The following is a 23,275-nucleotide window of genomic DNA, read 5'->3' on the forward strand; positions in this document are numbered from 1 at the left end:
ATTTGTATGTAAATTTAAAGAACCTAGAGTAACTAAAAACAAAACAAAAAAACTTGACAAAGAAGAACCATTTGGAGGTCTCTCACTACCTGGTTTCAAGACTTATTCAAGCTATAAAAACCAGGACAGAATAATATTGGCATTAAGACAGAGAAACAAATCAACAGAACAGGTACTTGAGGAAAAGACGTGCACATATATGGCAAACTTCCCTTCTGCACACACACGCACACGCACACACACACACAGAGTCAACACGTGAGGTCGTCGGGAGCAGGTGTTTGGGGCGCACACCACTAGATCATCTTTCAGCTCCCATGTAGACTCAATGACCAATACTGTTTCCAGCTAAGCCTTCATTCCTTCTCGGCAAAGAATATGATGTGGCCATTTCTACCTGAGGACAAAACCAATCCACTGTCTTGGATGCTGACCAGCCCAGATGTCATTTTACGGGTGAGAAAACAGGTCACTGGTAATTGGGGATCATCAGAGGTTGATTCAGAACAAGAAATCCGTCCCTTAATTCCAATCCAGTGTCCTGTAGATGACGGGCCAGAGGACAGAATAACTCAAAACCCAGTAGGACAGGTGCAAAATATGGTGCAGATAAATAGAAACAGCTAAATTGTCCAAAATTAGCCTGGTACCATGGGACACTTTTATTTGACCTACCTTTAAATTTGCTGGCTTAAGACATTTATGATCTAATAAGCACCTTTAACAAGAATGAAACTAGGAAGGCTAATCGTATTTTTTCTGAAAAAAATACCCAATTGAAAATGTGCTCTTTCATATTCTTATTGGTTTATCCTACTATCTAAGCAATTTTCCAATTCTGTAAGTCGTAAGCGTAAAAAGATTAGCTTGTTTTTATAAACGTATTTTTCCTTATTGGGTTACATGCCACCAATATGTTCTAAAATGATGTGTCTAGGGACTTCCCTGGTGGTGCAGTGGTTAAGACTGCGCTTCCACTGCACGTGGTGGGTACAGGTTCAATCCCTAGTTGGGGAAGTAAGATCCCACATGCTGTGCAGCATGACCCCAAATTTTTTAAAAAAATGATGTGTCTAGATCAAATACAATTAATATCATTCTATAAAAGAAATTAAGATATATTTATAAAATGAAAATACAGCCATTCTATGGCTTCCCTGGTGGCACAGTGGTTAAGAATCCGGCTGCCCATGCAGGGAACATGGGTTTGAGCCCTGGTCCAGGAAGATCCCACATGCCATGGAGCAACTGAGCCCGGGCACCACAACTACTGAGCCCACGTGCTGCAACTACTGAGCCCGTGTGCTGCAACTACTGAAGCCCACTCACCTAGAGCCCGTGCTCCACAACAAGTGAAGCCACCGCAATGAGAAGCTCGCGCACCGCAATGAAGAGTAGTCCCCACTCGCCGCAACCAGAGAAAGCCCGTGTGCAGCAACATAGACCCAACTCGGCCAAAAATAAATAAATTAATTAATTAAATTAATTTTAAAAAAAAGAAGGTATGGCCATTCTATACGTTAATGACAATTCATTAATGATATACATCCATTTGTAATATTTTCAGAATAAAATTCAGTCTCAATTTTTTTTATAGTAAAGAAAACTGAAAAGACTAGGAAGTAGTACAAAATAGGCATCCTGGTTTTTTAGGGTCTGATTTTTTAAAACCCTAAAATATTTTCCTGTTCCTTATAAATCTCTTTAAATAAAAAGAAAATATTTTGGGGTTTGATCAGTGGCATTCCATTAGTCAGGATTTTACTGCATTTACGCATTCCTAATCATTGTCAACAGAAAATTTACCAGAAAGCTTTTAATGATCCATTGACTGGGACAACTAAAAATAAGAATTAAAGCATCTTAATTGCAAAGGAATTTTCAAAATTATTTACTAACAATTCATGATCAATTTTACCTATGGTGATAAACTAATGAGAGCTTTTAAGAGAGTACATTTTACAGCGAAAAACATACTCTAAATGTCTCTTACACATTTAAAAATTCTCGTGAAATATCTGCTCTAGACATATGGGCTACTTGGAGACAGAATGTTTGGCTAAATATGTACTTCTTCTTCATTACGGTTCAGATGAGGTTATTACTTGATACAATACATATAAATTGGCAACAGGGGACGACATGAGACAGCACGTCCCTCCTCCTGAGATTAACTGAACATTAAGTTACCTTTTGGTTTGACAGTGGAATAGAATATCAGCAAGCCTTCTAATTCTCTATCATGTCTTCGTTTGTTTCTAAAAGACAATCCTAAAGCATTTCCACCTAAAGCCCTGATGCTCGTTCTGTTCAATGACAGAGGAGAAGATTTAACAGCCTGTGTCATTAGTAATTAAGAAGTCAAGGTACTGCTGTTCCTTTGTACAGTGCAAATACAGAACACGGATGTGTATTCCCGTGAATGTATACAAATGCATTCAGAGGGACGTCAGTGGACTGAAGAGTGCTTGGGTGGGCTGATGCCTCTGAAGTTTTTTTTTTTAAGCTTCCAAGTTCAACAGCAGTTTTGGACCTAAAGGGTCCCACCAATTCTGATTGTTTTCATTAAAAAAGCATGTCTTATCCAATCATCATGGAAAGCAACATGGAGGCTCCTCAGAAAACCTAAAAATATATGTACTCTATGATCCAGCAATTCCACTACTTGGGAATATACCCAAAGGAAATGAAAACAGTTATTTCCAAGAGATATATGCACTTCCCTGTTCACTGCAGCATTATTCACAATAGCCAAGATATGGAAACAACCCAACTGCCCATCAGCAGATGAACAAATAAAGAAGATCCTGTATATATAAACTATGGGATGTTATTCAGTCAAGAGCAAAGAAGATATCCTGCCATTTGTGACAACACAGGCGGTCTTTGAGTACATTACGCTAAGTGAGATACGTCAGACAGAGAAAGACAAGGATGGTATGATTAATCTTATACATGGGATCTAAAAATGTCAGACTCGTAAAATATCAGAGAGTACAATGGCAGTTCCCGGGGGATGGGGTTGGGGGATAAGATCGATGTTGTTTAAGGTTACGAACCTGCAATGAGCAGTAAATAAGCCACAGAGATTTAATGTTCAGTATAATAAACATAGACAACAGTACTGTATTATAATTATGTAATATGATAAATATCACTACAGTGGCAATCATAGTACATTATATAAATGGATCAAAGCAACAAGTTGTACACCTTAAATGTACACAGTGTTTTACGTCAAATATATTCAATAAAAAAAATGCTGTAAAGAAAAAAGAAAGCACGTTTTTATACTGAAAAGTAAGATCTATGAGGGGGGTGGAGTTACACTGGATATTAGAATATACAAAATCTTTATAATGATGATGATGTTGAAATGGCACAAAAAAACAAAGAATGGAATGGAATGGAGGAGAAAATAAGAGAAAGAGACCCAAGGATATACAGAAATCTACTATCGGATGAAGCCGGATCTCAAATCATTTGGGGAATAATGGATGTTTTAATGAATGGCTATATTGTAAATGTCTGCAGCCATTTGAGAGAAGATAAAATTAGATTCATTCCTTACAGCATACCCAAGAATGAATCCCCAGTGGACCCAAGATCTAAATGTTAAAAAGAAATGAAACCACAAAAGTACTAGAAGAAAAAGTGGGAAAATTCTTTTCTGAGCTGGGTGTAGGGAAATGGCTTTCTTAACAATGATGCAAAGCCCAGATTTAATAAAGGAAGGGATTGATAAATTTGACTACATCAAAAAAAAAAACAACCTTCACATGGTATAAAATTCCATAAATAAAATCAAAAACAAAGACGAATGAGGAGAAAATATTTTCACTATTTATTACAGATAAAGGACTAACACTCCTAATATACTAAGATATTGAAGAGCAAAAATAAAACAAATGGGGCAAAATATCACAGTAGATAAATCTGGACAGAAGGTATGCTGATTGTAGCATTCTCACAACTTTCGACTAATGTCAAGCTACAAAAAAAGAAGGCTTCTTTTAAAAAAAATTATGGTTTCCCTAGGAATAGTTTGTTCTTAGCACACAGTACACACTCAACAAATGTGTCTTAAATCAGTATTGTAAAATGAATAAAACTTATATAGAATTTAGATTTATATAAAATTGAGTTGGAATGTACATATCATAAACTGGTCTTCAATAATGATTCCATTTAATTTTTTAAAGCATGTGTTTATAAAGGAATGTCTATTTGCATATTATCATATGGATGAGAACCAGAGCTAAGAGTCCTTGTAGTCTCAAGTTATCCTTCACATGTTAGTAACTGTCAGAGTCTCCGATGTTCTGACGTGGGGATGGACTGACGAGGGAATGGACTGAGGTCTGAACTCCCCGTAGGGAGTGAAGACCCAGCCGTGACTGGAGTCCCTTTTACTGCACGTTACTTTCCCAAGTTTCCCATGAGACTTCATATCTAAGGAGCCATCAGGAGTATGTCAGCATCAATTACACACAAAGATGACAGAAGTGCTGTCTCACCAACAACCATCAGCATCATCACTGAACGTCCTAGTTTACGGTCTTAATTGGTCATCACCAGAGGCTTTGCCCATCACTGTAGCCACCCTTCAACTGGGTCCTCTTTCCCTTTTGCCATCATCACTTAGTAAAATACGGGTGAATATGATGAAACTTACCCAGGCAGCCAGGAACTTCCAAGGCTTGGTAGAACTAGAGGTGCATGGGGAAAGAACTGCAGTGTTTGTGGGTAACACCAAGGCTTTCTAAAGAAAGAGAGAAAGCAAGAGAGAAACAAACGGGAGTTAGAACTATTCATGGAAGAGGGAGAAAGGACAAAAAGAGAGAGAAACTAGAATTTAGTCACATGGAAACATTCTATAATTATCAGTCATATATCACCCAGAATCCATTCAGAGATGCACAATGAATAAAGTAAGATAACTTCATTGTCTCGCTTCTTAAACACTCTCTTATCAAATATTACTTTGGAAACACCCAGCATCTCCTTTTCGACTTCTGCAGCTGTGACATTCCTTCTCTGATAAGCATTAGGGGAGTGGAGTAAGATTCTTTGTTGCCTAGTTTTATACGTTTTAGCTAAAAACCACAGCAGACAACTTGGAGTTTTACATATTTGGATTTTCTCCTCAAATGCTGGACATGCTTTGTCTTTGGAGAAGCGTCATCTTCCAGAAAAAGAGAGGCTTAAAGGCCAACCAATGGATCCGCCGACACCTGGAATTCTGGCTGTGAGCCAGGGCATGCGGAGGAGTTTGCCAGACCGGGGGGAGCTCAGTGACCACGTTGAGGTTCTGTGGAAATACTGTTGTCTTGGAATTTCCTGGGATCAGGATGTGCTGGAGAGTTCTGCGACTTCTACTTTTCTGCTTGTAGTGAGAATTTTCATCAGCTGTTCACATCTCCTGTCTTCATTTGACAGCACTGTTGTTTCCTTGGATTTTTCTTCCTGTTCTCGGCATCTTGTGAACACAGCTTCTAGGTCTAGATCACTTTCTACGGTGACTGTTCTAAAATGTGGTCTTTTCAATGGATGATGGTGGTGGGGTGGTAGCATGTGGGAAGGGGAATCAATTTTCCCTCCTTGTTCCGTTTTCCCCTAGATGGCCATGCCTTTAAGGGAACGTTAGTTTGATTATCTCCCCAAGGCAAGGCTGCTCTGCAGCTGCGACACCTGCACTCCTTTCTCTGAAGCCTGTTCCCTCTCATCACGTTTTGGGGGCCACAAAGACCCATGCTCAGTACTAGGGTGCTTATAATTTTTATGATGTATATAATGTTTATGTAAAACCTTTATTTTATAATTTACATAGCATTCATATAAAATGTAAAATCTTTGTTTTGTAATTTATATCATATTCACACAAAATGGAATGGTTACAATTTATGGTTTAATGTTTATAACTACATTGTGGGTTTTCAATCCACATTATGGACTGAAGAATTTTAATGGGAGTGGAAGTAACACACTCTCAAATTCCAAATTCTTTGACAGAACTGTGAATTTTCTTTTCATTTCAGAGTCAATAAAACCTCTCATCTTATTGAAAACTGAAGCTAGTAGGTTACAGTGCTTGGGAATCAATACAATTCATTTTTGATTCAAAATGGAAAGTGAAAAACAAAAATCAGTGAATTCTGGCGTGAGATTATGAGCGTGCAATCGCAGAGCTTACTAGCTAAGAAGAGCAAGAAATTTAATAAATAAAATGAGAATGATTTATTATCATCCATCCTTTGGGAAAAGTGTGGAAGTAAGAAACGTATAAAAAAAATAGGCAAATGTGAAGGGACTTCAAAGAAACAGCAGCCAACTCCACAGCTATGCTACTGTAACAACGTACACAGCGTAATATAAGAGACGCAGAATCGGTATTTTTCAAGTGAGACATTCCACTAATATTTGAGTTCCAATATTTTGACAACTGCCAGTGTTGGCAGGTGCCTATAAAACTAGAATAAATGTTGTCGTAATACGTTGTTGAAATTTTACATTTATTTTTTCACAAATGGGAACTATGTTTTGGTGTTTTCCGAACAGACAGACAAATGTTCACCATCCGAAGAACGAAGACACAGCTATGCTACAGAGACTACTGACCTGGAAGACACGACGGCAACTTCAACCACTGGGGCTCTTTGCCTTAATACCTCTGGCTCATCCAGTGAACAATAAACAGATCAATGGTCTACCTTATCACCTCCCCATCATAAGCTTCACATGCTGACTCTTCTTGCTCTCACCTACCTTCCCTACTCAAATGGATTCCCACGTATCTGAATTCTAAAATGCATTCCTAGTTCATGTACCCAGGGCGTTCTATAATAAAAATCAATAACCCTCAGACGCACATACATCTATAGTAAGTATCACACCCAGCACAGCCAATCTGTAGCATCCTTGATAAATAACAAGTGCTGGCTTAGTGTTCAAGAAAAAGAGAAGGCAAGTTTCTATGATTGCACCTCTTAACATTGTAGAGAACTCTTCACCTCTAGAATATGACTTCATGGAAGAATCCCTGACCAATCTCTCAGGTGCTGTTTTGTCCCGATGTCTGCTCTGCAGCAGGGGGTGCAAACTGAGAGGCATCTACCCCCGGTTGTAACCGTGAAAGTCACTCTCAGGAGAATATTCAGTTTTTGGGAAAATAAATGTGGAAGATACAGACACTGGAAAAACGACCAACATTTACTTTAAGCTGCAACTGCTCTTATTCTGCAAGAAGTCATTTACGTGAAAGAGCCCTGTAGCTTTTCCACATTTCCAGGAATTCTTCTTCGCTGAGACAACTCCCTCGGAGGCTGGGGAAGTTTGCTTTCATCGCACCTCCCTACAAGCATCAGCTCAACAAAATAATTCCTACAGGTCACGTGAAGTCTGTTCTTAGCCTAAGTGAATGAGAGCTCATTACATTGTAAGATGATTTCAATAATTCGTAAGGCCCCTTGGGTTAAATGGCCATGCCCAGCTATGTTGTAGAATTGGGGGCGAATAAATTATTTGGGGGGGAAATGGGGTTGTCATGGGAACCAATGGCTTGAAATAATATCAGTATAGTCCTGCCTAGCCTGCACATGAAGGTCAAATAGAGATTTAGTTCAGGGATTCTCTGCTCAGAGCAGTAACAGGCGTTGACAGAACCACATGTAAGTGGAAGAACCCAAAATCAGGAGGATGAAGATGTGGTCCTATTCCTACTTCTATTATTTCTTACAGGAAAAAAAAAAAAAATCCCATTTTTCAGATAAGCCAACTCATTTCGTAACTCCACACCCTCCCCACTTAATTATTTCTCCTCCAACTTTCCCATCTTCTTCCAGTGCCACTCAAGCCCCTGCCCCATCAATTTCCTCTAGAGCTCAGTTTTTAAATACCACCCCTCCATCCAGACGCTGCTAACCTACTCCAGGGATGTCTAGATGCTCCTTCCTTTTGATCTGTCCTTGTTTTATTGTGTCCACTGCACTGCCTTTTATTTTAATTTTACATCTCTGCCATTCTGGGTATGTGTGTGTGTATGAGGAACATTTATTTATGCAGTAAGACGACATACAAAAGAAAACAAGAAAAGGATGAACGCAGGATTGAGGACAGCCGCTTCACTGGATAGAGGAAGAGAAGGAGGTGGGGTGGGGAACCAGATAACAGTATGTAGGTTATTTTTAAGGTTCCGTTTTTGTGTGGTTGCCTCTTTGACGACTATAAACACACAAAGAAATGCATGAGCCATTTCTAGACTAATGATGAGAGTAGGTTGTGAGTCAAGACTCATGTTTCACATATGTTTTTGGAACTGAGGTCCAAAAAACAGAGTAGGTTGTGAGTCAAGACTCATGTTTCACATATGTTTTTGGAACTGAGGTCCAAAAAACAGAAGGTGTTACATTTACGTCATCTTTATGTATTTTCTACTTTCCCACTGGGCAAAGCTCTTCAAAGATATATGACAAAATTCTTAGTTCCTGTGTTAATGTGGGCTAACACTGCATTTCCTCATCTGTCAAATGGGCAAAATTACAGTATCTAGTTCATAAAGATGTTGTAAGGATTAAATATATTAGTAGAGGAGACGGTTCTAGAGAAAGACCTGACACAGAGTGGACACAGAAGAAAAGTTAGCTCTTGTTCATGGGATTATTAAATGAATTCTGTTCCTCTCGTCATTTAACCCGAATTCTGGAGGGAGACGCGCATCTACTTCGGCTCAGGGGTCCTGGAATGTCAAAGTTACATGTGGTACCATTCTCTTGGTCTCTCTTTCCTTGATGGTCACGACATGTCAGTTGTAGCTCCAGCCATGTCTCCATCGCAGGCAGGAAGAAGGGAAAAGGAGAGAATAAAAGGGAGAAGTCAGCTAAATCCAGTTCAGGTCAAGGCACCCTTGTGGAAGCCAAAGCAATGATACCACCTAGCTTCAAGGGAAGATACACCATGCAGTCCTCTTCTACTGGGAGACATTACCACTCAGAACAAAGCAAGAGGACCACTCAGTTTGAGAGAAAGGACAATGAACGTTGGGCAGGCCACTTTCAAGAGCTCCCCGACTTCCACTCCTATCTAACCAGGCTCGTTTTATCCTGTCCAGCCCCACTGAAGAGAAGTTATAGACCAACTAAGCTCTGTTCTCTTCACCTGCAATGAAGACCATGTCTTCTACAGCAAGCACTAGGTTGTGTTATTGGTAGAACTATAAAATTCTACCAAAATGCTCTGGTAGAACTATAAAATTATGAACATGTTCTGTTGTACTCAGCATTTACGTAAGTCCCAACTTATTCTGAAACTGAGCTTCCTTGACACCCAACTTACAGTCCATGCCTGTCTGTCGTTTTTACCTTGAGGGTTTGTCAGAGAATGTGGACATAGTCTTTGAATATGCCAAAGTCAGAAACCTCCTAATCTGCAGCCTCAAGGATTGGGATTTTATGGGCATAATTTCATTTCCAAGAATATCTATTCTGCCTGAGTAATTTTCTGTGGAGAATCTCAAGCTACAAAAACATAGTATATCAATTGATCGCTTGCCTAAAATCAAGTGGAAACACTCAAAGTTCCCCCTTGTATGAGTATGAGCGACTCTGCAAAGTGTCTGAATTGTACCTAATATCAAAATGTGAACTGTTTTTTTTTTTTTTTTTTTTTTTTTTACGGGGGCCTCTCACTGCCGTGGCCTCTCCCGCTGCGGAGCACATGCTCCGGATGCGCAGGCTCAGCGGCCATGGCTCAAGGGCCCAGCCACTCTGCGGCATGTGGGATCTTCCCGGACCGGGGCACGAACCCGTGTCCCCTGCATCGGCAGGCGGACTCTCAACCACTGCGCCACCAGGAAAGCCCTGTGAACTGTTTTAAATCAATTCTTCCATCGTAGTCAGAATTATGTCCGACTAATGGATTTCCACGAGAATTCTAGGGATTAATAATTTAACCTACCTCTTTTTTTAAAAAATCACTTTTACATACTACTTTTTAAATTTTAAATTTCACTTAATGTTAAAATGAGTGAGACATCCAGATAATTCAAAACTCATGAATGTTTCTTTTGATATTTCATGCTCATACTTTTGTTTTCTCCACGTAAGATTTTTATGCACCCATCCAGTGTTTCCTTTATGCAAATGAAAGATGAATATATAATCCTTTTAACCCCTTTCCAACACAAAAGTTACTTTTCTACATACATTAATTTGCACCATATTTTTTCACCTCATATATCCTGAAGAATTTTTATATACTTAGCAGGATTTTACCTGCTAGTTTTCAAACTTTTTAATCTGTCCAGTCCTACTCTGCTAAAAATCATTTACCCTGCACATCAACATCCATGGCTTTATCTGCCCTGGGCATGTACTTTGCATTTCTTTCACCTAAAACAGGTTTCGTTACCCTTAAAGGCCAACAAAGCTAGGCTAGGCATTGCCTCTTACTACCTTCAGAAAGTTTTGCAAGAGATAAAACTCCATGAGCACTTAAAAGCCAATCTGAAACATACCTGGTCGTAGTCCCAAATCTAAGATGCATTCCAAACAACAAAAACAATATGATTTCAAGGCTCTCTGACATTAGAGAATTACAAGCCAAAATTTATGTCTGCAACACTCAAGACCCGAAATCAACAATCTCAAGAATATTCAAGGTGCCTTTGCATCAATTTTTCCCTGGGAAAGGTGACAGGTAACAGAAGATTAATTTTCTTCTACCAATTCAGCATAAAATTGAAAGAACAAACAAAGGTCATTAGGGGGCTATAGGGTACGTGTTGATCGTTCTGGAAAGTTTAAGGAAGCAATAAGTCATGACTGACTATTATAAAATCACGGCATTGGAGACACAAATTTTCTTGCTCATGTATTCCAGAATTCCAAAACCAGGACACGTTCCTGAAAGCTGGAAGGTGACAGTTTTATGACAAAAGGACTCACTGTTTACACACCAGGCAGGGAGGATGTAGAACTCATTTCTGGAAGGGTCTATAACAGATGGAGAGTATAAGTAGGCATAGAAGGACCGTGATAAAATCAGAGAGGATGAATCACAAGGAACGTAGAAAAATAGTGATGATTTATATGTCTATCTACAGACACAACATTACACAGGATGTTTGCTTCATCTAAGCAACAGTCTTTACACAACTGTCCAAGATGGAGCGCCCGATGTCTTGTGTAGCGGGTCTGAACTAGTACCCTGAGTGCTAGGTTCTCATCCAAGGCGTTCATTTCGCTTCAAAGACTGGAGACCCCTCTGTCCCCATCACTGCACCAGGGCTGTGGCTTTGCCTATATTCTTGGCAGTAGGTTGGTAAACAGCTCATCTCAGAACTCGGCCAACCTTGGTAGTCCAAGCAAGTATGTCTGGACCAAGGGAGGCAGCTAATGGATGCAATGAGCCTGTAGGTGAGAATGTGGATTCAGAAGGTACAGCTGCCCCAGTCACGGAATCATCCCCAGGAGAAAGAGTTTACTGGGGACAGGATGCTGGAAATTGGTATAAATAGTTTATTGGAGAAAGATAACGGAAGGATTTGATATAGTTTATTGGGGACAGGATGATGGAAGTTAGTACAAAGAGTTTATTGAGACTAGTGTGATGGAAGATGGTGCAAATATTTTTTAGGTACAGGGCAAAGGAAGTTACTATAATTTGTATAAAACATTTTATTGGGAGTAGGATGAAGGAAATTGATATAGTTTACTGGGGACAGGACGATGGGCGTGGTGCACATATTAATTTCTTAGAGATCTCACCCATGTTTGCTTCTACAGCTAACGCTTGTTCCTAGTAGCTTGTCCCCTTGTGCGTCTTGTAATTTGGGTTTGTGTACTTATGCTAACGTGTGCTTTATCTGTGAGAAGCTTTCTGCTCATTTTGAGCATACATCCATCTAAGGAAGAGTCACCTTCTAGGTGCCAGGCACCCTGTGTCCTCACAAAACTAGGGCATTTTAAGGTAATCATGTTATTATTGTCTTGGGTCTTCTTAAATCATGCAAGGAATGTAAGGTCTAACCTCCCAAACTCTGCAACAACAGTTCTATAGTTACAAAGTCTTGGAGGAAACATTTTTCCAACCTGGATTTCAGATCAGAAGAGTAATTTTCTTCTTCTTCTTTTTTAAAATATTTATTTATTTATTATTTATTTGGTTGTGCCGGGTCTTAGTTGTGGCAGGTGGCCTCCTTAGTTGCAGCTCAAGGGCTCCTTAGTTGCAGCATGCGGGCTCCTTAGTTGTGGCATGCAAACTCTTAGTTGCAGCATGCATGTGGGATCTAGTTCCCTGATCAGGGATCGAACCCAGGCCCCCTGCATTGGGAGCACAGAGTCTTAACCACTGCGCCACCAGGGAAGTCCCCTGCGTATATTTTCTTCTTACTTCCTTGTTTTAGCAGGTGGGTTTTTCTTTTCTAGTGCAATGTTTGACTGGCAGAAGAGCCTTCTGAGTTCCTGGCTGCAAAAGGGGATCTCAATTTCTACTCCATCCTTGGTATAAGACCAAGGTCTCGTGTACTCCCTTTGTTACAAGTGGAAATGTCTAATCCCCTCAAAGAAGTTTTGAGTCCTCTGAACACTCTTATTCCCTGTCCTGTTACATTTCTCTCCCTGGCAATTAATTACTTCCACTTCCTTATAATCTGCTGTGTTTTTTTTTTAAACATCTTTATTGGAGTATAATTGCTTTACAGTGATGTGTTAGTTTCTGTTTTATAACAAAGTGATCAGTTATACATATACATATGTTCCCATATCTCCTCCCTCTTGCGTCTCCTCCCTCCCACCCTCCCTATCCCACCCCTCTAGGTGGTCACAAAGCACCGAGCTGATCTCCCTGTGCTATGTGGCTGCTGTGTGTTTTAAAGAACGTGTGCCACGCCTTACCCAGAATTTTTATGTATTCTCCAGTGGGAATGCTGCTTTGGTAGAAACAGTCTGCCATATCGGTAGCAACGAAAATCCTACACTTCTTCCTGTCCGTGCATCCTGCCTTTACTTCTCCTCCTCACGTTCTTGAGTGAAGGACGCCAGCGGCCTCCCAATGAACTTCACTGACTACAGACTTTTTCTTATTTCTGTCTACTGGCAATGACCTCTGACCTGAATTTTATTGAAGTTTTATTTACGTGCCAATACCCTGCTCCAAACCTTATTATGCTCTTCCATTGTCCAATTATAGAACCAAATTTTGAGATGTCTAGGTCTATTTCAGTTTTTACGACTCTACTTGGACAAACTCATGTTGACTGCGTCTCCATGACTGGGCTCTTTTTTCATCAGTCTGATTTAAGGGAGGTCTCTCAAAACATTCCCTTCTCGTTCTCAGTACCGTTGGTCATTTTATCCTTTTCTTCGGTGAAACAACTTCTCTCCTTCTTTATTTTGGAGGTAAATCCAAATCATTCTGCGGGTCCACCCTTGTTTATGAGGCTTTTCACTCATCAGGGTAGCTCTGATCCCAATAATACCCTGAAGCATTTCTTGTAATTGCTCCGAAGGAACAGGTAAACACTGAGACTTTTACTGTTCGTTGTTTTATGGGCATTTACCTCATGCCCCCAATTAGTTTTAATTGTAACAAAGATTTTAAACAATGGTCCGTTCATCACAAAGTGCCTATCCGAACATTCATTGTACTTAACAGAAGAGCCACAGAAGGCATGCTTGAAGAATGGTCTATGTAAAGTAGTTGTAAACTAATGTCTAATTATCTCTTTTTCTGAGAATGGAGAACACGGCATTTCTTCAATTAATAGGATACTGCCTGCTAGGGTTGGGCACCACTGAGTTCACAGTAGACCCATCGCTTAACATGCAGCATGGTGGGCGGGGGAGGTAAAGCATTCTCCACGCTCCCGGATCTTTAGGTCCATTCTTCTCTCCAAGACCATGAGCTCGTCCAGCAGATGCACCGTGTCTCCATGTGCTGGATCCTAAACAGAAGCAGATGACACCGTATCCAAGCTAAACTTCTCTGCCATTTGGTGCCATTGAAGAAAATGTCCAAATAAACGGGGAACAGCAAATCCTTGATGTTTCAGAAATCTAGAAGGTAGCTGGGCTACTTACTTACTTCTCTTTCAATTAATCCTCATTACGTTAATTCTTCAGAATGGGCTTGATGAGAACTTGGGCAGGAGACACTGTGGGATTTTTTTTTTTCTGATGAGTAATTAGAGTTCACTCTTCCCTGATACTGAAAGACGGTCGATCTACACACTTCAAGGATCATGAAACACAGAACAGTATCCACATCCTATATTGCAACTTATGGATTCTAAAGAAGACTCATTTGGGTTGACGGAGGGCAAAAAGGAATTACTTAAGCTCATGAGAACCAAAGAATAGGAAAAAAAACGTAAGCAATCTATATTCCTTCAGGAAGGTGAATATACATAACTAACAAAATTCCCTGGTTCTATTCCCTAAAACAGAGCCAAGAAAATAATGCATGATTTGACTTTTATAACAAGAAGTTATTTAATCCATGCCATTTCTCAGAATCTCTTTGGTCTAAAGGTTACCAACTTTTACCAGCAGAAATCGAAGATCATATTTGCTTCTCAGCAAGACAGACTGTGCAACACCAAGATGCTGAAATATCACCATTTTGGTAGGTTGGGTGCATTGGGGACCCTAGGAGAACACAGAGGAAGAAAATGATTGATCTTAACACACTGTTGGTGGACGAGGTTGCAATCCCCGTGGCATGTGAGGCAAGCAGACATGGTAACCACAGACGTCATGAATAGCCCCGTGCAGGAAAGTGGCACGGCCATTGTTTGCAGGGGACTCCAGGAAGTTTCTTTTGTTGGAGCAAAACTGTTTTTCAATATTGAAGGCAAAAGACATCTCTGGTAACGAAAACACTTTCAATCAACGCTTAGTAAATGTGAAGGAAATGGACTCATGTACCGAGTCAAAGAAAAGAAGAATGTTCTAGGTTGGAGGAACATTTCAATGACGTCAAGAACAAAACAAATTTCATGAAAGAGGAGTAAAGTATGCCTGTCTTGTTAAAGGCAGGACTTAAAAAAAAAATTAAATCTCTCACTACAAGGCAATTTTCCTAAAACCTCTCAACATGGGTCTACCTAAATTTTGAGAAGAGTTGTTCTAAACCTTAAGAGACAAAAATCTCCCATGTATAGACAGTATTGTATATATTGCTTGCATATTGTTACATAACAAATATTTGAAATACACCTCTTATTCTCACATTGATATATTAATTCATATTAATAACTAATGATAAGGATATTGATGGCTAACTTTATAGAGTGTTTACTAGGTGTCAGGCACAAATGTTTTACACACAAAATAGTAACTCACTTAATTCTCAAAAGCTCTAAGAGGTAAGTCGTTTTTTATCATCATTCTATAGATCAGGAAACTGAGGCACAAAGGTAAAGGAATTGCCCAAGACCGCAAAGGTTATAAATGATGACATATGAAACCACCACTCTTACTCATTATGCTGTAACTTATTATTTAATAATAACAGTAAATTCCCTAATTACAGTATAAACAAGAAATAAATGGAAAGTAATATGTGATAATATAGTACGTATTTTCACCACATGACATAATGAAGTGGTCCAAAGCTTTGGGGGTTAAACTGCTTGTGTCAGTGACTCAACTACCATGAGCAGTGTTGGAATTCTTCTAAAATTGTTAACGACTCTTGGTAAGTTTCCAAACTACAATTTTCCCTCTAATTACTTGGCAGCTGTGCTCTTGGAAAATTCAGTGCCTATTGTAACTGTGCAAAAAAAAAAAAAGTACGCCTTGAATTTAGATATAAAATGCAGTTAGGTTCTAGGTTCAGATAATTACAGAGAGCTTTTTTATGTAAACAGATACTTAGAGGGGTATTTCAAAGTTGTGCGGGAAATGGTACAATTCTTTTTTGCTTTTTTTAAATTACGTTCTGTTTCAATGTTATGGACACTGCAGAACTTTTTATCATTCCTGGCTGCCGCCTGCTAAATGACAGTAGTGACACTAGATTATCATAACAACAGTAGTAACAATAAAATGCCATAACCGTCTTTGAAGAGCTACGGTCCTAAGGAATCAATGGGTAGAATTCAGGATGGCCCGAACTCTGCAGTTCTAGGCAAAACGTTGAGTGTAGGTGCATTCTTCTTGGGGAGCGATCAGTAACTTTCAGCAAATTCTCAAATCGTGATTAACATCTATTCCCCCAAAAGTTAAGAACCGTTGATCTTGGGTACTCCACGATATTCTACTTTTTCCAGTCCCTTTTCCATCTGGTAACCATTCTTTCTGGTTTGCAGAGGACACTCTGCAAGTTGAAAACTTGCATGACTTTGACTGTTGCCTCAGCATCCTTCTCAATTTAGCATCCATCATAGACTTTGTTTTTTTTTTTTTTTTTGGCTGCACCGCGGCATGAGGAATCTTGGGTTTCCTGACCAGGGACTGAACCCACACTCTCTGCAGTGGAAGCACGGAGTCTTCGCCGCAGGACCACCGCGGAAGTCTCTATTACAGACTTCTCATTTCCAGGAAATGATGCCAAACACTGCCCATAGCTGCATTAAAATGAGCTATAGGACAGGGCGGGTTGAGCACCCCCCTGAAGTTCCCAGATTCTGCCGTGACTTTTCTGCTGGTTCTACGTGCAATACAGAGGTGATCTGCAGAGTCATCGCTTAAACACACAGTTACATTTGAGGGGCAAGCTGCAGAACCTCTTTCCCCAACCCTTTCCAGGTGCAAAGTCATGAGCATCTCCTTTGAAGGGCAGTATGCAGGGTGCCGGCTAATAATGCAACTTGTGTTGGGGCAGAAGCTGGTGCTGTGGACTCTTTCTGGTCTCCGATGATGGTGTCCAGCAGTACTGGCTACTTGGTATACCAGTTGAGCCATGGCTGCTGCCAGGACCCAGACTATACATGAAGCCATCAGGGCCAGGTTCAGGGTAGCAACAGGACATTATCGCGAATATGGCAAATGTGTGCTGGAGAAAGGAAGGCTCAACAGTACTGTCTTAGTGCATATAAATATTCTGTGAATTCCTGTGATGGGAGTTTCGCCATTAACGCTATAGTATAAATCCGCTGTTATTTATTTGTGTTTGGCCATTCTGATAGACACGTACTGTCCATTTCACGGTGAGGGTCTTCAGCTACCTGTCCAGATTTTGTCGCTGCATTCAGTGGGGGTTACTACGTACTGTTCCCATGTGTTACAGGCGAAATGAAGTCATTAGGGTGGGCCCTGATCCCACAGGACTAGTGTCCTTACAAGGAGAGGAGATTAGGACACAGATACACAAGGAGGGATGACCATGTGAGGACACAGGGAGGAGACGGCCATCTACACACCAAGGAGAGAGGCCTCAGGAGGGACCAGCCCTGCCCACACCTTGCTCTTAGACATTCAACCTCCAGACCGTGAGAAAATAAATTTCTATTTTATTAAGCCACCCAGTTTGTGGTACTTTATTATGGCAACCCAAGCAGGCTAATCCACCATTTTATTGAGAACTAAAAGCAAGGAACATATATATGTATATATATATATATACACACACATATATATATACACACATATATATATAATTTTTTTTCCTTGTGATGAGGACCCTTAGGATTACTCCCTGTTAAGAAATATTTTTAATGATATGTGTGTGAGCAGAAATCCTTTTTAAGAGACTATATAGCTCCATCAATTCAATAAAACTTATTTTGCAGTCAATAATTTTTTAAACAATTAATCATCAAATTTATAAATGTATGCTTTTGTTTTTGTGTCCCCATTTCTCTCAAGAGACCTAGTGGAATGGTGAAATTATATAGTCACCTTATTCAAATTCCTGTGAACCCAGACACTCCCCAATTCTGATTCCTTTCCTCCTCATTTCTCTCCTTTAAACGGTTAGTCGTTTACAGAGAATATCGAACACCATTCTCTGACAGTCCCCTCGTGGGCGCCCTTCCCATAATGGCATTAACCATCGATTAAAATCTTAAAACGTGACCTTAATGTTTCACAATATTAACAAAGTCTTTAATCCCTTCTGGAAAGTTAAATCCGTATTTCTTCCTGGTGGACTGTGTGACAGCTATCGAACCAGCTCCCCAGTAGCCAGGCTCCTGGGGTTCCTCCCCGGGCATCCCTGTGGGTCCTGTCAACCCTAATAAATGAATCCCGGCTGAGAGGGATGAGTCATACGACCAACTGGAAAACGGTTTTGTGTGGACGGTGACCTGTTTACACACTGTTCCCTCCCAGGGTCGATGGAGGAAGGTACTCAACACAAAGGAGTGAAATTTCAGAGGTGTGATCCGCAGTAGGGTTCTCTGTGTAGGGAGACTTTGAAGGAGAGATCACAGTTGCCCTAGAGAGAGCTTCCCTCGTGCAGCGACCATTCACGCCCACCCTAAAACGTGCTGGGGTGGGAGCCTGAGGAAGGCTGGAGGCCAGGACCTGGGGCAAGGAGACGATCTCCAAACCACCTATGTGACCTTGGGTAATGCCTTGAGCAACAGAGCCTTGGTTTCATCGACTTGTCTGTAAAAAGAATTATAGGCACCCTACCTATTTCCTAGTGTCAGAATGAAATAAAGACGTAGGCGTAAAAGTGTTAAGTCCATTCTGGAACATTATACAGTGATAAAGCTGAATGACTCCCTCCTAATAATAATTACTAAGTGATGCCTTTTTGAGAATGGAAGCGGGGCTGTTCTAAATTCTGCCTTGTCCTTTACGTCTGGGATCCAGTATTATTATCGTACATTTTTCATGCATTCTCATGGTGATTGCGTTCGTTCTCCTCTGGAACTGTTAATATGCGGGCAGGCTTCCAAACTCCTCCAAATGTATGCGTTTAGGATAACCATAAATCAACAGATTTTTACTGAAATAATGAGTTCTAATTATGAATACGATATGGATTAAAAGACAAGACATGTCTACCCAGCAGTTGACCAGATTAGTGAAAATAATAGAACCTTATGGATACTCATTCTCATGATTTATTGCAAGGATACATAAATCTGTGCTCTAGAGTCTGAACTATATACTTTGCACCTGATTTATAAAACCTGCTAATAAATCCAGTTCGGCTTCTCATTGAGAAATCATTCTTCTAAGCGTCAACTCCAGCTAAGTACGAGGACTGATAAGCCTGGAAGATACGTGTACAAAAGGAACCCCAGGGTTTGAAACTGGACCAATAAATCTTTAAAAAAAAAAAAAAACAAAACTTTTTTAAACAAATCCTTACCTTACAGTTGGGATATAAGCGAAAGATTCAGAAATCATGACCTTAAATATATACAACGATGGCCAGCATAAGCCATCCCCTAATCTGAACTGAACACAGGAGAATTTCCGAGTGGTAAGTGTTAGGAATCACAGCGGGAGAAGCATTATTTTAAATGAACGTTTAAAGAGATGTCTGCTTGCAGGAGTCAGTAGGGGGGTCGATGCTGTTTTGACCCCTTGCCCAGATCTTCACAGGGCAGATGGAGATCTCTTCCAGCCGTTGGAACTGGGTGCTATTAACAGGTCACAGCTGCTCTCCTCTGTAGAGAACTGCCCTTGGTGCAGAATAAGTGGCCCTGCCTGGAAAGTTGCCCCCTACCTACCCAACCCTGAAGACCCCACAGCCAAAGACCTCCTGACGTGGGGGCTACAAATGGTGGTCCTTCTTGCTTCAAAGCCGGATGGTACGATCTGTGCTCCAGGGGCCCTGCCCCCATGACATCAGACCAAGGCTCTATCTTACCAGGGGCTGGTCCTTTCTCATTTCTCTGCACCTTCCTTGCTGGTTTCTCCCGCAGTGAATCACTGGCACTCAAATTCCTGTCTCAGGTTCTTCTTCTAGGGAACCCAACCAAAGACTCCAGCTATTTCCAATGATTCTTTACACGCGTACTGCCATTCCAGTTCACCTGGATAACCAACACACATTTAAGATAAGCGGGATCACCTTTCAAGTTGCAACAAATTCTTTCTTTTCTAGTGAAGCTCCTCGGTCAGAGTCTCAACATCTGAACGGATCAACAGGACCTTCTTGTTTTCCCATTTTGCGATGGCTCATACAAAATTCAAAGGTGACTGTAAGTGCAATTATTATCCTAAAAAGGGATATTGATGTTTCATTTGGTTTCAGTAAATGAAGCGAAGTCTTGGTCATTTGAGCTTTACGTATCGGTGTCGGTTTGTTTTTTTTTTTTTTGCGGTACGCGGGCCTCTCACTGCTGTTGCCTCTCCCGCTGCGGAGCGCAGGCTCCGGACGCGCAGGCTCAGCGGCCATGGCTCACGGGCCCAGCCGCTCCGCGGCATGTGGGATCTTCCCGGACCGGGGCACGAACCCGTGTCCCCTGCATCGGCAGGCGGACTCTCAACCACTGCGCCACCAGGGAAGCCCTCAGTGTCTGTTTTAAGAAGGGTGAAGACGTCTCCACCTGAAGAAGAGGCTGCAGTGAGACACGGGCTTTCTGACTGCCAAAGCCCCTGTTCCCCATCACAACTTGGAAGCATCATTAAGAAAGTACATTAAGAGCACAAGACGTTCTGAAATGAGCACACAGCACTTTGGTCGCTAGCAAAACATGTCCCGTTACTTGGCCAGTGATGATGAATGTAGCTGTGGATGAGGATGCTAACAATGGGGCTTAAAATATTCAATACATCAACAACGTTCCATACAGGAGCTACTTAAACTGATCCAAGGCTACTGGTGACTCTCTTTGACGATTAACTTAGAGGCATCTAACGTTTTTCCTTTGCAACATCTGTATCCCTAGCAAGAGAAACAAGATCTACAGAGCATCTTCTGTCATCCTCTTTTGGCTCTGAGGTGCACGTGCAACTATTATACAGAGATTTGCTTCCGTACATATAAGAGCAGGAATGGATGTTTGAATTTACAGGGTGAGGATGAATCTTGAAGGCTAAGTTCAACATGGCGGATCTCTGTGGATATCTGTATCCTCTTGAGGCGCCGTCTTGCTCTTGGGGAGAAGTGGAAACCAGTGGTGACTTCCGACAGCACATGCTGGCTGGGGGAGGATCTCTGGACCACACTGCCTAGAATCAAAACACTGCTTGCACTCAGCACTTCTTACTTGGTACGGATGCCTCTCTGGGCGTCGGTGCTCACTGTAAAAACAGGTGTTAAGAGTAACTTCTGGCTCATGGCTGTTGTAAAGATTAAATTGTGAAGTTAGCAAATGTAGCATACTTAGAAGGCTACGTGATGTGAAACACTCTAAATTCTGTGCAAAAATATTAATCAATATACTAATTATTATATATGCATTATTGTGTACTATATTCTATATACATGTATAATTATACATATTATATGTAATTATACCTTATATATTATAATTATAAACATTATATGTAATTATAAATTATATAGTATGTTATATATTATAACTATACATTATATGTAACATAATATATAATTACAATATAATTATCAATTTGTTAATATACAATATAAAATATATATATTAACATATAATATACGAAATATAAAATAATATAAAGTATATAATAAATGTACGTATATAAAAAGAGGCAAAGAAGAGATATATAGACGTATGTGTACCTGTGTGTTGTATGTATATAAACAGTACATGCAGTTAACAAGTCTCTTGCATTCTTCGTTTTCAAACAATAATGACCTGACAAGGGCCTGTATGAGCTGGTACCATTTCTAGGCTCCTTGTCACAGGACATCTGTGTTCTCTTCTCACACATACTCCCTGAAACATCCAATTTTATACTCCTTTACACTGTATGAAGCACTAGATATGTTCATCACTCCACTGTCAAGATTACTCTACTCAGAGAAAGGAAGAGAAAGTCCAGACTAGAACATCTGATCATGAGAAAGAAGTGACTTAGTAAGAATAGAAAGATACCATCCATGGACAAGGATGTAGGTTTGTTAAATTCATGGATAATGGATACTTACACTCCTGTAACTGATGCTAGGAATGAAATCAGTGCAACTCAACTGCCACGACCGAATCTCTTTATCTAAGTACATGAGCATATGCCCACGTGTCTGAACATATGTCCAAGATTCCCAGGGGCCTTAGTCCTTAAAAAAAAAACTTTACATTTTCAAATGGGAAGATCTCTACTATTTATTGCTTGATAGAGTGTTTGCTGATATATAAAAATGACATTTAAACAGAAAAAAACCATGAAATGAATGAAAGAGGAAAATAGGGAATTATTAATTGGATATTTCTCGTTGCAGTTGAAACTTAGGAGAAACTATGTCACACGAGGAAAATAATGCATGCAATTTTCCTCCTGTCCTAAAAATATGGTTTTGAAAAGATAACTTGAGCTGTTTGATATTTTTGGAATGTAGCCTTGTATGTGCAGGGAGGGGGTGAAAAGAGTTCTGAAGTGGGTGGAGGAAAGGATGGTGTGATCAGTTTTGCCATAACTCCTTCATGCCTTATTTACTTATTTATTTATTTGGTTGCACCGGGTCTTAGTGACGGCAGCCAGGCTCCTTAGTTGTGGCTCGTGGGCTCCTTAGTTGCAGCTGGCGGGCTCCTTAGTTGTGACATGCGAACTCTTAGTTGTGGCATGCATATGGGATCTAGTTCCCTAACCAGGGATCGAACCCAGGCCCCCTGCATTGGGAGCACGGAGTCTTAAACACTGTGCCACCAGGGAAGTCCCTCATGCCTTCTTTACGTTGGTTTAAAACATAATAGCACATTAGAGAAGTATTGTATTTTGAAGTCCCCTGTGTACCTGCCCTCAATTTCATTTCCCTTCTTCTCTTCCCAGCAAACTCAATTTGGTTTTCACAGTGTCCTGGATCCCTGAATGGTCTTATCCTTCTAATACATATGTGTCTACCTTTCTATCAATATTTATCTACTCATTTTTGTTTCTTTCTTTCCTTCCATGTATCTATCCACCTACCATCTATCTAATCTATCATCTATTTATATCTATCCATCCATCCATCCATCTCTCCTTCCTTCCTCCCTTCCATATATCTACCCATCTATCTATCATCTATCTCAATCATCTATCTCATCTATCATCTAGTTCTTTTTTTTTTTTTTTTGCGGTACGCGGGCCTCTCACTGTTGTGGCCTCTCCCGTTGCGGAGCACAGGCTCCGGACGCACAGGCTCAGCGGCCATGGCTCACGGGCCCAGCCGCCCCGCGGCATATGGGATCCTCCCAGACCGGGGCACAAACCTGCGTCCCCTGCACCGGCAGGCGGACTCTCAACCGCTGCGC

General features: G+C 40.6%; 1 long non-coding RNA gene across 1 annotated transcript in view; it reads right to left on the reverse strand.

Annotated features, from left to right (window-relative positions):
- LOC113614177 (uncharacterized) overlaps positions 1 to 23,275 on the reverse strand; it is a 240,287-nt gene that overhangs the window by 86,028 nt on the left and 130,984 nt on the right. Inside the window, exon 4 of the long non-coding RNA XR_003430493.1 lies at positions 4,676 to 4,762. This is a non-coding gene — a long non-coding RNA (uncharacterized LOC113614177). The remainder of the gene's footprint in view (positions 1 to 4,675; positions 4,763 to 23,275) is intronic.

The sequence above is a fragment of the Aethalodelphis obliquidens genome, unplaced genomic scaffold, assembly GCF_003676395.1.
Source record: "Aethalodelphis obliquidens isolate GAN/ISIS:26980383/991018 unplaced genomic scaffold, ASM367639v1 scaffold91, whole genome shotgun sequence".
NCBI lineage: Eukaryota > Metazoa > Chordata > Mammalia > Artiodactyla > Delphinidae > Aethalodelphis > Aethalodelphis obliquidens.